Source organism: Ammospiza caudacuta, chromosome 5, assembly GCF_027887145.1.
Source record: "Ammospiza caudacuta isolate bAmmCau1 chromosome 5, bAmmCau1.pri, whole genome shotgun sequence".
In the NCBI taxonomy this organism is placed as follows: domain Eukaryota; kingdom Metazoa; phylum Chordata; class Aves; order Passeriformes; family Passerellidae; genus Ammospiza; species Ammospiza caudacuta.
In genome coordinates, this window is record NC_080597.1 from 62,595,775 (window position 1) to 62,608,402 (window position 12,628).

The 12,628-nt window shown below is 45.6% G+C and overlaps 1 protein-coding gene across 1 annotated transcript in view; it reads left to right on the top strand.

Moving 5' to 3' along the window:
• The window catches only part of CELSR1 (cadherin EGF LAG seven-pass G-type receptor 1), a 164,900-nt gene that overhangs the window by 3,164 nt on the left and 149,108 nt on the right, over nt 1-12,628 (top strand). The window lies entirely within an intron of this gene.

The window sequence follows — 12,628 nt, forward strand, 5'->3', positions numbered from 1 at the left end:
ACTCCTTTCTGTGTACCCAGAGCTTTGGCTGGTAGTTCCTCAGACCTCAGCCCAGGGCTGGTGTGGCCCAGGTGTATGTTCTGCTGTGTTTGCACTGCTGGCCTGCACTCCTGTGGGACATGGCAGCCCTGAAAGCAGTGAGCTATGGCTGTGTGATAGCTGTGTGACATGGATAATGGCACTGGAGCTGCTTTAGTGGCACTAGGGGCAGATACTGGCCCAGTGCAGCCCCCAAATCATGGGGAGGGAGAGACAGGGAGAGGGAGGGATGCTGTGCATTAACTTCATTGGAGAACTTGTGTCTCTGTGTGTGTGTGAAGACTGTTCCATATTGTCCAATATGTACTTTTATTTGAGCACAAACACGCTCTTGGGATATCATTCTTTTTCTGCTCAGTTGCCTGTTTATCATGGAATTACTTTTTATGCCTCTAATTGTGACATCAATCGTGCAGTGAGTAATTTCCTCTTCAGGTGCCACTCTATAAAGTTTACTGTGGACCTGATCCCATATTTCTGTTGACTTTCAAAGGTTTAGCCAGATAATTTTCTTGCTGCCTCTCTTTGCAGATTAAAAGTAAGATTTGTGGTTTTTTTGTTTTAAAAAAAGGCTCAAAGTACTAGGTATGTAAAATCACACATGGGGAGATTTTTAGAAAAATAATAATCAATCTGTGGCATAATCTCAGCAGCAATTGTTTTGCTGTAAAAGTGGCCACAGTGTGCAGCAAGGCCTCAGAAAAGTGAGCCACACTCTCCCTTGTGTTTGGAAGCTTGAGGTTCTTTTTTCTTCAGAAAAATGAAAGTGACATTAACTGAGCTGACTGGTTTTGGTGCAGTGTATCCCCTGAAAAGCCACTCCTGGTTCTTCCAAAATGCTAGGGTGCAGCTTATGCGGTAAGGTAAATGCTGTTCCCATGTCCTGTGAGGACTAGCAGGAAAAACAGACAGTAGGCTTGTGACCTTAAAGAAAAACATTTGGATTAAGGTGCAGATGATTGCATGGTCACTGTCTGTTTGAACCAGTAGCTCTTTATCTGGTAGCAGAAGATAAGCACTCATCTTGGAGCACAAAGCTTGGAAGAGTTGTTAGGCTGGGTGAAGAGCGCGTTCAGTGTAGAAAAATAGCTGACATGGGTGATTCCTTTCTCAGTGTAATGATTTACACGGTTTAAGTGGGTGAAGTCGCAGGCAGGAGTGAAGACCTGTTTTCTTATGCAGGACATTGATTATTCCAGCATCCTTTTCATGTTTTGTGAAGGTGTGAACTTTGAAACTGTGCTGTGATGTTCATCAGAATGGACTGTCGCGTGTCTTGAGATACTTGAAATGCTTACGTTTTTTATGGCTAGGATTTTAAAATAATTTTAACGAGCACTGAACTACATTTGACATTTATTTGGAGAAGTTGGCTGTGTGGAAATTGGAAGGGCAGTTTGTCGTGTGATTAGCCCATGAAAGTCTCACCTGCCTGGTTTCTCTGATTTATCTGATGAAGTTCAAAAAAGAAGAGAGACAGAGAAGAAGCTCAGACAGAGGTACTCCCCGGGGTTATCTCTAAGTGTTGCGTAACACCTGCAAATCATCTGCTAAAATGAGCTGCCAGTTAACTGGGAAAAACGCGTCTGTGGAGTAGCCATTAACCTCTCAACCCAGACAAACACGGAGTCCTCGCTGCTCGCAGCTGCTCTTGGGTCAGGGCAGGACTGGAACTCCTTATGAACTTCGGGATTTGATCTCTGTACGAGTCGGAAATAACAGTGCTGCTATAAAAATCTTATTCCTGTCCAGCAATGTGTTGTGCAGCAGAGGCATGTGAGTGTGTGCAGTGCTAGCCAGGAGCCTGCTACTCACGGAGTTACTTTGAGGCACTGATACGTGGCTAAACGCAGCACTCTTTCATTTCACTTGGGGATTATTCAAATAAGCATGGTAATTTTTGCTTACTCCTTAGAAACAAAATGTAAGAATCATGAAGAGCAAGCAAATGGAGCTAAGAGGCTTCACAGAGCTGTCAGAAGTTTCATGTCATCGCTGTCAGAGCTCTGTGGGGTGGTGAGCAGTGGGGCAGGCTCTGCCCTTGTTGGAGTACCTGTGGGCTGTGCCCCCAGCCAGGCAGGAACCAAGCCAGGCCGAGGAGGGACGAGTGTGGGTGGTGTGGATATTAGCATGGCACTTTGGACTGGGAAGGAGCGTTTGAAGTCTGTCTCTTTTGAAGTGAATCTCTCTGGGTGTCCCTCTGCCTGTGCCTGTTGTGCAGGGCTGTCTGAGTGAACAAACCGGACCCCTTTTGCATGCACCTCTTCCAGACGTGCTCCAGGGGTCCCTTAAAAGGCACATTCTCCTTTTTCTAGTGTACCTTCAAGGCTTTCCTACAGAAAGGCAGAGCTTTAGCTTTATGTTCCCATGTCTGCACATTGTGTTGTTGTTTTAACAACTGGGGTAAAATCTGGACACTGCTGAAATCCTGCCCCTACTTTCCAGGAGGGACAGAATTTTACTCTGACCTTCTGAAACAGGTGGTCAAGAGCTGATCAGTCTGTGATTTCTTGGTTTTACTAATTGACAGGATGGTTAAATATGATTATTTTTTGTCCACAGCAATGTCCATCGTAATGCTAAAATGGGATTTATTTGGTCCAAAATGGGTTAAACATTGTTGAAGTCACGTTCGTTAAACATTATATTGCAGTTCTTTCTGGGGCAGCGGGAGAGGGAAGGCTGGTCTGAGCATCAGCTTTTCACAAACGTTACACAAGTTTGCTGGGTATCACATTGCAAACACTGCTGGCACCTGCTTGGCTGTGTTGCCACAAGTAGTCCCACTTATCATCAGCGACAGCTCGGTGGGATACAATGGATGTGTGTGCAAACTCCTCTGGGAACCCAGCCTAAATCAGCAGGGCAGACAAAACCCAAACTGGCTGGATGCTGCCGCTTTCGAGTGGTCCAGATAAATGTAAAATATCATTATGCAACAGACAATATACAATTCTGGGAAGGTGTTGCACCTCAGGCAGTGAGGGATAGACACCCAGGCATTTCTGAGGACTGTGCAAGCTCAAGTATCATCTTTTACATTTCTTTAGCTTTAAATATCCAGTGGCATTCAGTGAGGTTATTGACTATCAGCAAATAGAAATTAACATAGAGCTCATTTGTGTTACAATCAGCTTTGGGAATTTTTACTCAGGGCTTCATAAAGAATCTTCATTATTATTGTAATTTTAATGTCATTATTGCTAATGATCCTTAATCTCCAGGTCTGTGCCTTTTCCATACAGATACAGATGCTGCAATACTTTGGTGCAGCCCTTCTCAGAAAGGTGAGGCCACAGCTGTGCCTGAGATAAAAAGTATTGGGGTGTTACTGGTGTGTGGCAAGATTTGGGATTAAAGGGAAAAAGGAAATTTCAGCAAAAAGGTATCCTTGTATGTACAGGGACACCTGTGGGCATGGAGGGTGAGCAGGGTGTGACCTCTCAGGATGTGCAGGGCAGCACCAGGGCACAGCCCAGCCTCATGTCCCCACCTTTGGGCAGCAGGGCAGCTGCTTCTGGCTGCCACTAAGGACAGGCTTCCAGGGACAGCAAGGGACACTGAGCACCCAGGCTGCTTTCCATGGCCCCCCTTCCAGGGAAACATTGCTGCAGGCAGCTGCTGTGGGGATCCCTGTGGGTTGTTCAGGTAGGAGATGATGGAGATGGATGGGTGGAGAGTCCTCCCCTTGGAGCAGGAGATGTGTTGGGGCCTGTTCTGTGCCTGCAGGGCATCCCAGGCACCTTGGGCTCCTGCAGTTCCCTGTGCATCCATCCCACTGCAGAGCAAGGGGAGGAAGCAGCAGGGCAGAGGCTGCCGAGGCGGGGGAGGCAGTGGTGAGGGACACCTTTAGGAAGATGGCATGGAACCACAGGCTGCAGGATTGCATCCCAGTCCTTGTCTGGTGTGTTTGGTGGGACTGAAGTGAAGGATGATTGATAACAGCCAGTAGAGATGACTTTGAACATTTACATTTCTTTTCCTGAAACGGCAAATCAAGAACAGCGACCATCAATTACAGCTAGGGTAGCTCCTGGATCTGCTGTGGCTACCTGTATCCTTTATTGCATCCTTATAGCTTCCATTATAGATGTGTGTCCTTCCAGCCTGCTGGAACGTGACTTTCCATTTTCAGCTGCATGAGGTATTCCAGCTGATAAAAAGTTGTGGTTGCCTTGTTGCTTCCCTACAGGCTTCCTTCCACTTCATGCCTGGGTTTCATAGGAGTGCTGTATTTTTGTTTCAAAAGACAGAAAAACATGTGTGGCAGTGAGGGGAAATTATTTGGTGGAAGTCTGACTGACAAAGTAACATTTTATGAGATAAAAGGTATCTTCTGTCTCTCAATAAATAAAATGTTGATACTTTTCTCGTCAATTTCTGGGAAAGAGAGAAGCTGAGGTAACAAGGAGAAAGTATTAGAAGAATGAGAATGGAGATATGACAGTGAGAAAAATCTAATAGGCTTTACTTCATAACAAGTCTCATGGGAAAGAAATTAAATGTAGAGAAGTATGGTGGTGGGATTTCCTTGAAAACTTTTTTCCTCTCATTTTCACATTATTTGCAAATGAGGAGATGGTTGTAATAACATTTTCTAAAATTGGATTAGTAATTGGTTTATATTTTTGATTGCTTTTTAAGCCTCAGGGTATATTAAAGAATTGGTTTCCTTGGTGTATTCTCTTGTGATTTTTTTCCATCTCAGACATCACTGAAGTATTTTTCCTTCTGACCTGCACCCCTGAGTCCAGAAGAATCCACTCTTGTTCTGTTTTTCTGGTCAGGCATTTCAGAATTGTTTTAGGCTGGATTGTGGAGCCTGCTGCAAACTGCCAAATACAGAATAAACATTGAATTGTTGTCCAGGTAATGGCAAAAGAACCCTTTGTTCAGAATACAGGAACAGTTTTCTAAGTTTCCATGTTAGCATGATAATAAACCTGCAACAGAGGTAGTGGTGGGGGAAGCAGGTGATGTGGAGCAGTGGGATTTTATACTTCACTATCTCCAACATGCCAGGTGTTACCTGAGGAAGTGTCTGGCTGCTGATAACGCCTATCATGTTACATCTGCTCACTGAATGGTCCATTTTCCTTCAGTGTATCTACTTAATACCTGGGAACTCCCATCCATTGCTGACTCCTGTCTTGGAACTAAAGAAATTTTCTCAAGACAACCCATGACTGAGGAACATAATGTGAGGTTTTAAAGTGTAGCATTAGGTGAAGTAGGTAGTGTGCTCACTGCTCTTCTGTAGGGTGACTGAGAGACCCTTAGCAGACACTTGGATGGGAACCCAGACAGCCTCACATTTCAGCCAGTCTGGCCAGAGCATCTTGATCAGAGCATCTCGCCATCCTGGTATCTCCCAGCATCTCCATGGAGGGTTTGGGGTGACTCAGTCATGATCTGCCTCCCCCTCAGAGTGAGCAGCAGGTCTGTCAGACACCCCTGTGGCTGACAAGTTGTCTGCAATCTTTGTGCTGGCTGAGGAGTTCATGGGTCCCGGGGCCTGTGGGAGCATGCCAGAGCTCTGATGGTGATTCCAGTTCAGCCAGATGTGCTGCTGCTGCACACATTGGCATAGCTGAGCTCACACCCATCTGGTTATGTTGGGTGCAGCAATTGTTGGGCACAGGTTTGACTTGTGGGCCCTCAATTCCCTTGTGGGTCAGGTGAGACTGATGCCAAGACCCTGGGAATATGACTGCTCTGAAAACTGGAGCAGGAAACAACTGAATGTGGAGCAGAAACCTCTTTAAACCTGTGTGCAAGCACCTTTTCAATATTTAGCAGTGTAGGCAACTCTATCAGTAATGCTCATGCATGGAGGATGAGTAAGGGAAGGATCAAATGTCAAGACACAAGATCTATGCTGTCATCCCTTCTCCCTCTCTTTCTGAAGCCTTCAGGGTTTTGAGAGTCAGTTGGTGAGGACAAGCTCTCTATGAGTGCCTGAGATAACAGCACAGCTTACCTGCTTACCTCAGTATTGCCCAAGGTACAGGGTTTGGGCAACTGCTCTGTTGGCTTCCTTTGACCTACTGACTTGCATTTCCAAAAATATCTATGGAAACTATTTAGGAAATGTAGGAGGGTTAGAAGAGCTGAAGATACTCAGATCATATCTAATGACGGTCTTTGGCAATCTTCCATGTTACAGTTTATCTGTCCTGGTTTCTGTGGGAATTATGATGTTTTTAGGTAATACAGTAGTCCTGACTACTCTGACATCTACTTTGCCATCCAAGAAACAAGCATGGTAGTACTGTCTTTTCTGAAGAATAGGTTTTTTGTTGTCTGCTCCTTTTTTAAGACTAGTTGTACAAAAAATTGTGTAAATCAAAGTACAGAACAAGATGACAAGAAGTTCAGTTCTTCAAAGATTTTTTCACAGTGGTTGTCCACTTGAAACAAAGAACATCTGAGACTTAATTAAATTCAGTTTTGCCACTTTGTATTTCTGTGACAAGTGACAATATTATTTTTCCCTCCCCCAAGTGAGCTCTTTTTCCAGTGTTGAAAAACACTGAGCTATTTACAGAAGTAATGCAGTTTTCCAAAAGGGGCCAAATGTAATCTTTATAACAAATTTTGAAATCTGTTGAGATTTGCCTAATGCTTTTTTTTTTAAATTCTTAAGTCTTTGCTTGAGAATGAATTGCAATGTGTTGTTCTTGTTGGATTGAAAACAGCTTTATCAAAGGTACAGCTTGGCTTTTATGGTCAGATCTCTATCTGGTACCATGATCATCCTCTGTATCTTTTCAAATGCTTCAGATGTGGGTTGCAGCCATGACTGGGTGATAAGCAGGAGGGCTGTTGGCTGGAAATGTCCACCTTGCCCCACTGATTAAAGAGGGGACAGAAACGACTGACCTGGGCTGAGTGCTTTGCTGTTAGGTGGCTGAAGTTCAGTGGGATGAACCCACCCTGAACATGTGTGCCAGAGCAGAAGGGTTTGTTTTCTTTTGGAGAGATGATTGTACTTATTTCTGTTACTGCAAACTACCTGTAGTAACAGGCTTAGCAGATCAGATAGAAAAGATGGGGGAGGCTGTAATTTGCAAAGAGGAAAATGTTTTGCTGTGAATAATGCTAGGATATACTTTAAATATTGTCAAGGGTTTGAGTGAATGAAGGGGGAAAGTATGCTTTTATGGGGCTTTGGCATTCAACAAAGAAAGAAAATTTTAAAATACTTCAGAAAGATGATCTTCAGACTTGAAAAAAAGCACTTGAACAGAAAAGTAGGATTTGCTGGAGAGAAAGGAAAACTGTTGGACTTTGTTTCAACAAGTCGTTAATGCTGCTAAGCCGTAACCACCTTCATATTTATTCTAGTGTTTACCCTTGCCAAGCACAAAAAAAGCAAATAAATGGAACAGCAAACCTGTAATAAATCCTCAGGGGACCACATGATAAACATAGACAGGTTATGTTTATCACATACAAAGGAAAGTGATCTGTTTTCAACACCATTGCCTGACATGTGATAGATGGTACATTCCATCAGGTCTCCAGCACTTTTGGAGATGATGCATATGGTCAAAATATTTCAATGTTTTTTGAAGGAGACAAAAGAAAAATCCCTTGTTAACAACTGCTGTCAACGTGGCATCTCCTGCCTGCCATGGTCTTGGGGGCTTGGCCCAGTTTTAGGAAGAAGCAAAAGGTTCTGGACCCCACCAAAAGGGGCAAAACAAGGACTGTGCTATTACATTTGAGTTTCCAAGGTGTGATGGCCAGCACCCAGCAGCCTGTCTTTGCTGTTAGATGCCAAGGGGCTGTTAGGTTTGGGAGCTCATGCACTCAAGGAGAATCTCTGTAGCTGCCATGCCAGCGGGGCATGCATCATGGGCACAAAGATCGGCTGGGTTGGTTGGGTTTGCTCTTTCCTTTCACTAGCCACAGATCACACTCCTTGATCCTATTCAAAACTGATGTTAGCAAGTCACTGAGCTCATTACATTGAATTCCTGTCACAGCACTTTTGAACTGTCCAGGAACCGGCTCAGCCTCTCATTTATTTGTGTGCTTGTAGTGTTCGTGCTGGCTCCGTTTACTGAAGGAGACCCTTGAACATCCAAGCTGTGATTTTTAGTTTTAAAATTGATTTGGCTGTGTGCATTTACTTTAAATCATGTAAAAGCTGTCCCACACTAGTGCATTTCTTGTTTTAGCAGGCTCCAGACACTGCAGGTACCATTCAGTGGGGACTAGGGAGAGGCATTTGGCACCTTTCATCCCTTAGGCTAGTAAGAGGACTTGGATCTAACCAGCAAGTGCTAGAGCATTTCACTTGTAGGTGCCTGTTCCCTGCAGCCCTATTCTGTTTTAGGCAGTTAAGTGTCCTATAAAGTGGGAATACTTGAAATACCATCCCACTACAGCCTGGGCACTTCACTCAGCACAGCCATCAGGACACTCAGCAGGGCAGAGATGGGCTGGGCTCCAGCCCCTGATCTGAGAGCTCTCACTGTGCTGTACATTAAAGAGGAGCCCAAGAGGGTTCACAAGCTGCTGTGGGACTCATATTTCCCATCTCTTTGGTGAGTGCCATCAGGATCACACTCACTCTTGCAGGAGAGGAGGATTTCTGGTTCATGGGCATGGGCACCTCTGCTGCAGCAGCACTGTGGGCACTCTGGCTTTTACCCTCAGGATGCTGTTTAGGCTGTAACAAAAGTGGGATCACAAGCCATTCAGGCCATGTCAGGACTAGGTCACTTCTGGTTGTAACCAGGAACTGAATTCTTCTTACCTGGGTACTTAAAATAAACAAGAACCCTGGGAATTTTCATGGAGTACTTTTCTGTTGATCAGAGATGATTTGTTTCTCTCCTGGCTTTAACTATTTGTAAATATATTCTGATTTTATGTGGAGCAGCCCCCAGATGGGCTAAAGAGTCGATTATGGAAGAATTCATGGGCTCAAACTTACATTACACTGCTAAATATTCAGAGTCCAACCCATCTTTGCCTACTGTTTAATCCTCTTTCTCCCTGCACTTTGCCATGATGATAGACTAGCTGGCAATTAGGGACGTGTTGCTGCTCGTCCCCTGGGAGCGGTGGCTTTTCCTGCAGTGTGCTCTGGTGCTGCAGGCAGCCCCTGCTGCCCCACACGTGTGCCAAAGGTCCCTTGGCAGCACTGACTGGGCTGAGCTGTCCCTTTGGTGACTCAGGTTTCCTTCTCACAGGGTGCATTTCTGGTGTTGGCCTCCTCTTACTGTCACAGCGTAATTTGGTGATGTGTGCTCTGCACGATGAGCTCTCCATCTGGCAGGTAATTGCCTGCTAGTTTAAATCCCATCTTAACATCAAGTTTCTCAAGCTCATGAACCTGCTGGTGCCTTCTGGTTAGTTTTGTAGGGTGTTTGCTAAAGGGTTTGGTGCAAGTTATAGTGATGTGGGTAAATTTCTCTGGGTTTTTTGATGGATATGTAAGACAGATTAATTAACTTTTAGGTCCTACTTACCTGACATTGTTCTGCATTGAGTTTGGCAGAATGACACCTGGGTTTGTAGACCAAGCTGCTGACAGCAGGCACTGGCTGTTTGCACTGGTTATGCAGAGTGGGAACCCTGGGCATGTTCTGGGACCTGATAAATGCTGAGAGCTTGTTACACAATACATGCTGCTGTTCCTCTTCCCTTCTTCCATATATTTTTCTCCTTTCTGCCTTGGCACTCGCTGGATCTGTTTGCCCTATCCTGTTGTGCAGCAAGGTGCTGCATCTCTGGAGCTTGCTTGCTGCAAGTTTGTACAGGGCCAAGCACAGCAGAGGCCTTGCTGGGCTGCTTTTGTAATACCTGCTGTAAATAATGAGTATAACCAGCAGGCATCGAGTGAGTGACTGCCCTGTGAGATAACAGCAGTGCTGGGATGTCCTGGGCCCATGGTGTGTGTGGCAGGCCCTGGGAGCTGGCTGGCAGGGCTGGCAGGGCCTCTGGGAGGGCCTGCTTGGTGTGACAGCCTCCATTGCCACTGCCTTCCCTCTTGCATTCGGGGAGGCAGGGCAGATTTCTCACCCCCTCTGCACCTCTTCTGAGCACTGTGCTGTCCCTCAGGAGGGTGTGTTGGTGCAGGGAGAGGGGCAGGGTCCATCCATTCCTGGGATGCCCCTGGAGATGTTCCTGGTGAGCCAGTGCATTGCCCGTGCAGCCCTTGCCCTTCCCCTGGCAGTTCTGGGCTTGAGCCTTCAGCAGTGGTGGCTGCAGGTTGCAGCTTCCAGAGGTTTTGCAGGCACAATGCTCTGCCCCTGTCCCTGTGCAGAGCCCAGGGGGTTGCAGCATCAGGTGCTGCTGGCAGTCCCACAGAGGTCACCAGCATGAGCAATCCCAGGACATCTTTGTCCAGCTCCACGTGTGTCCAGCTCCACGTGTGTCCAGCTCCATGTGTGTCCAGCTCCACGTGTGTCCAGCTCCACGTATGTCCAGCTCCACATGTGTCCAGCTACGCGTGTGTCCGGCTCCATGTGTGTCCGGCTCCATCTGTGTCCAGCTCCACGTGTGTCCAGCTCCATGTGTGTCCAGCTCCACGTGTGTCCAGCTTCACGTATGTCCAGCTCCACGTGTGTCCAGCTCCACGTGTGTCCGGCTCCACGTGTGTCCGGCTCCACGTGTGTCCGGCTCCATGTGTGTCCAGCTCCACGTGTGTCCGGCTCCACGTGTGTCCGGCTCCATGTGTGTCCAGCTCCGGGCTGCAGGGCATGCTGCACACTGAGTGTCACTGCTTGCTGTCTTTGCAGTCTGTGGGAGCAGCGTCTGTGTGGCCCAGTCTGGGTGTGATGTTGACTGTATTTTTTTCCTATCCCTTGTGAAAAGGTGCAGTTGCCTTTATTGACTTGTGCCTTGGTGCCTCAGCTACCCTATGGCTCAGCTAATAACACTGTCTGGAACTTTATTCAGCTTGAAGAAGCTTTAAACTAAGAAATTCCTATTTACTACTGACAGCATTGATGGACATGACTGATTAATGGCAATAAACTCAGGTGAGAACTGAGAGACAAGGACATTTTTTGTGTTCTGGGCCGTGAACATGCTTGTTTTGTATGACTGAATTTTACAAACTTTTGTACGATCTGCTTTTAAAATGTGTCCTTTGCCAAGTGGTGGGGATTTCTTAAGCTGAGATGACTGATTCACTCCTTTATCTCAGCCAACCTGCATCAGACTGGGCTGAAGCTGAGATGCTGAAATGATCAGATAAAATTCTTCACACCCCTTCTGGCAGTTAAGTATCCATCCATCCATCCATCCTTTTTTTTCCCCTGGGGCGAGTCCTCCAGGAGAGTTTCTCCTGCTCTAGGTTGTGTCAGTGACTCCCTGAGTTTTTGCTCTGAGTTTCTTTGATCAGTCTGTAGCTGTTAAAAGATTCCATTGCTCTTTTCAAGGCCTAAGGGGAAAGTAAAGTGACATCTCTGATGGCCAGTTTGAAAGCTTTCTCAGACTGCAAAGTATCCCGTGGGGCAAACAACTTTACTCACACTCTAGCATCCCATACTGGTCATACAGGATGGCTTAGTGCTGCATAAAATTTGGATATTGTGCATTTTCAGGTATTTCAATTAAATTATAAAAGTGACTAATGATAAGAAAACCCTAATTATTTTTTCTCCTGTGATGAAACAGAATTTTAGAGAAATCAGGTTGAGATTTCAGCAGTTGTGAAATTCCCAGTGTTGTTTTTTGCACTGTAGAGCCTTTGTGTTTACTGCTGTAGTCATGTTACATGACATTGCCTAATACCAGCAAGGCGTATTCTTGGCTCATTCAGCAGGTAAGATTCCCTGAGGGTCACTGAATCTGTCCCTGCACTCAACAGAGAGCTCAGTCTGATGCTTTCACAGCCATGGATTTGCATTTCCAGTGCTTTTTTTCTTTTTGCCATGCTTTTCCCTTCTATTCTACCATGATCATCAAAACCAAGGCTCTGACTAGTTTTGTGACTGTGTCATCCCTTCCTGCATCCCACTTGCTAGCTGGTGGTCTGTGCTGGGATGTGTTTTCCCTCTTGGGCTCCATCTCCTGATGCAGTGGGAGGGCCCCACGGGTGTGGGCACCTTGCAGGGGTGGTCATGGGGTGGGTGTTGAGCTTGCAGCTGAGAGCTGGTCCATTAGAATCATGAGAAAGTGATCCATTAGAACTTCAGGGTAATATAATCCCTTTTGGAAAGCACAAATCCAATAGTTAATAATCCAATACTTAGAAAGTACCACTGTTTCTGTTCCTTATTAGACACCTTGATTAGTTTATTTTCTATTTCTGTTCTTAGGTATTTTGTAGCATTTCATTTTCTCTATGACAGTTTATGAGTCACAAAATCTCTTGGAAGAGGTTATCTTCCATGTTATAGCATTTCAGCACCTCTTGCATTTCCTTTAGTTCGATCACATGTTGCTGTTTGTTTGGAGGAAATTCTGCTGCTTCTCTGAAGAAATCAATATCTTTTTACCTGGGAATGGTGTGCCAGGGTCACACTGCTCTCTCTTTGGAGATGGACCCTCCATCAACTTATATAGTACTTAAGGTGCTTGTCAAATACTGGGATGGAAAATTACTCCATTTTCTGAAATTACA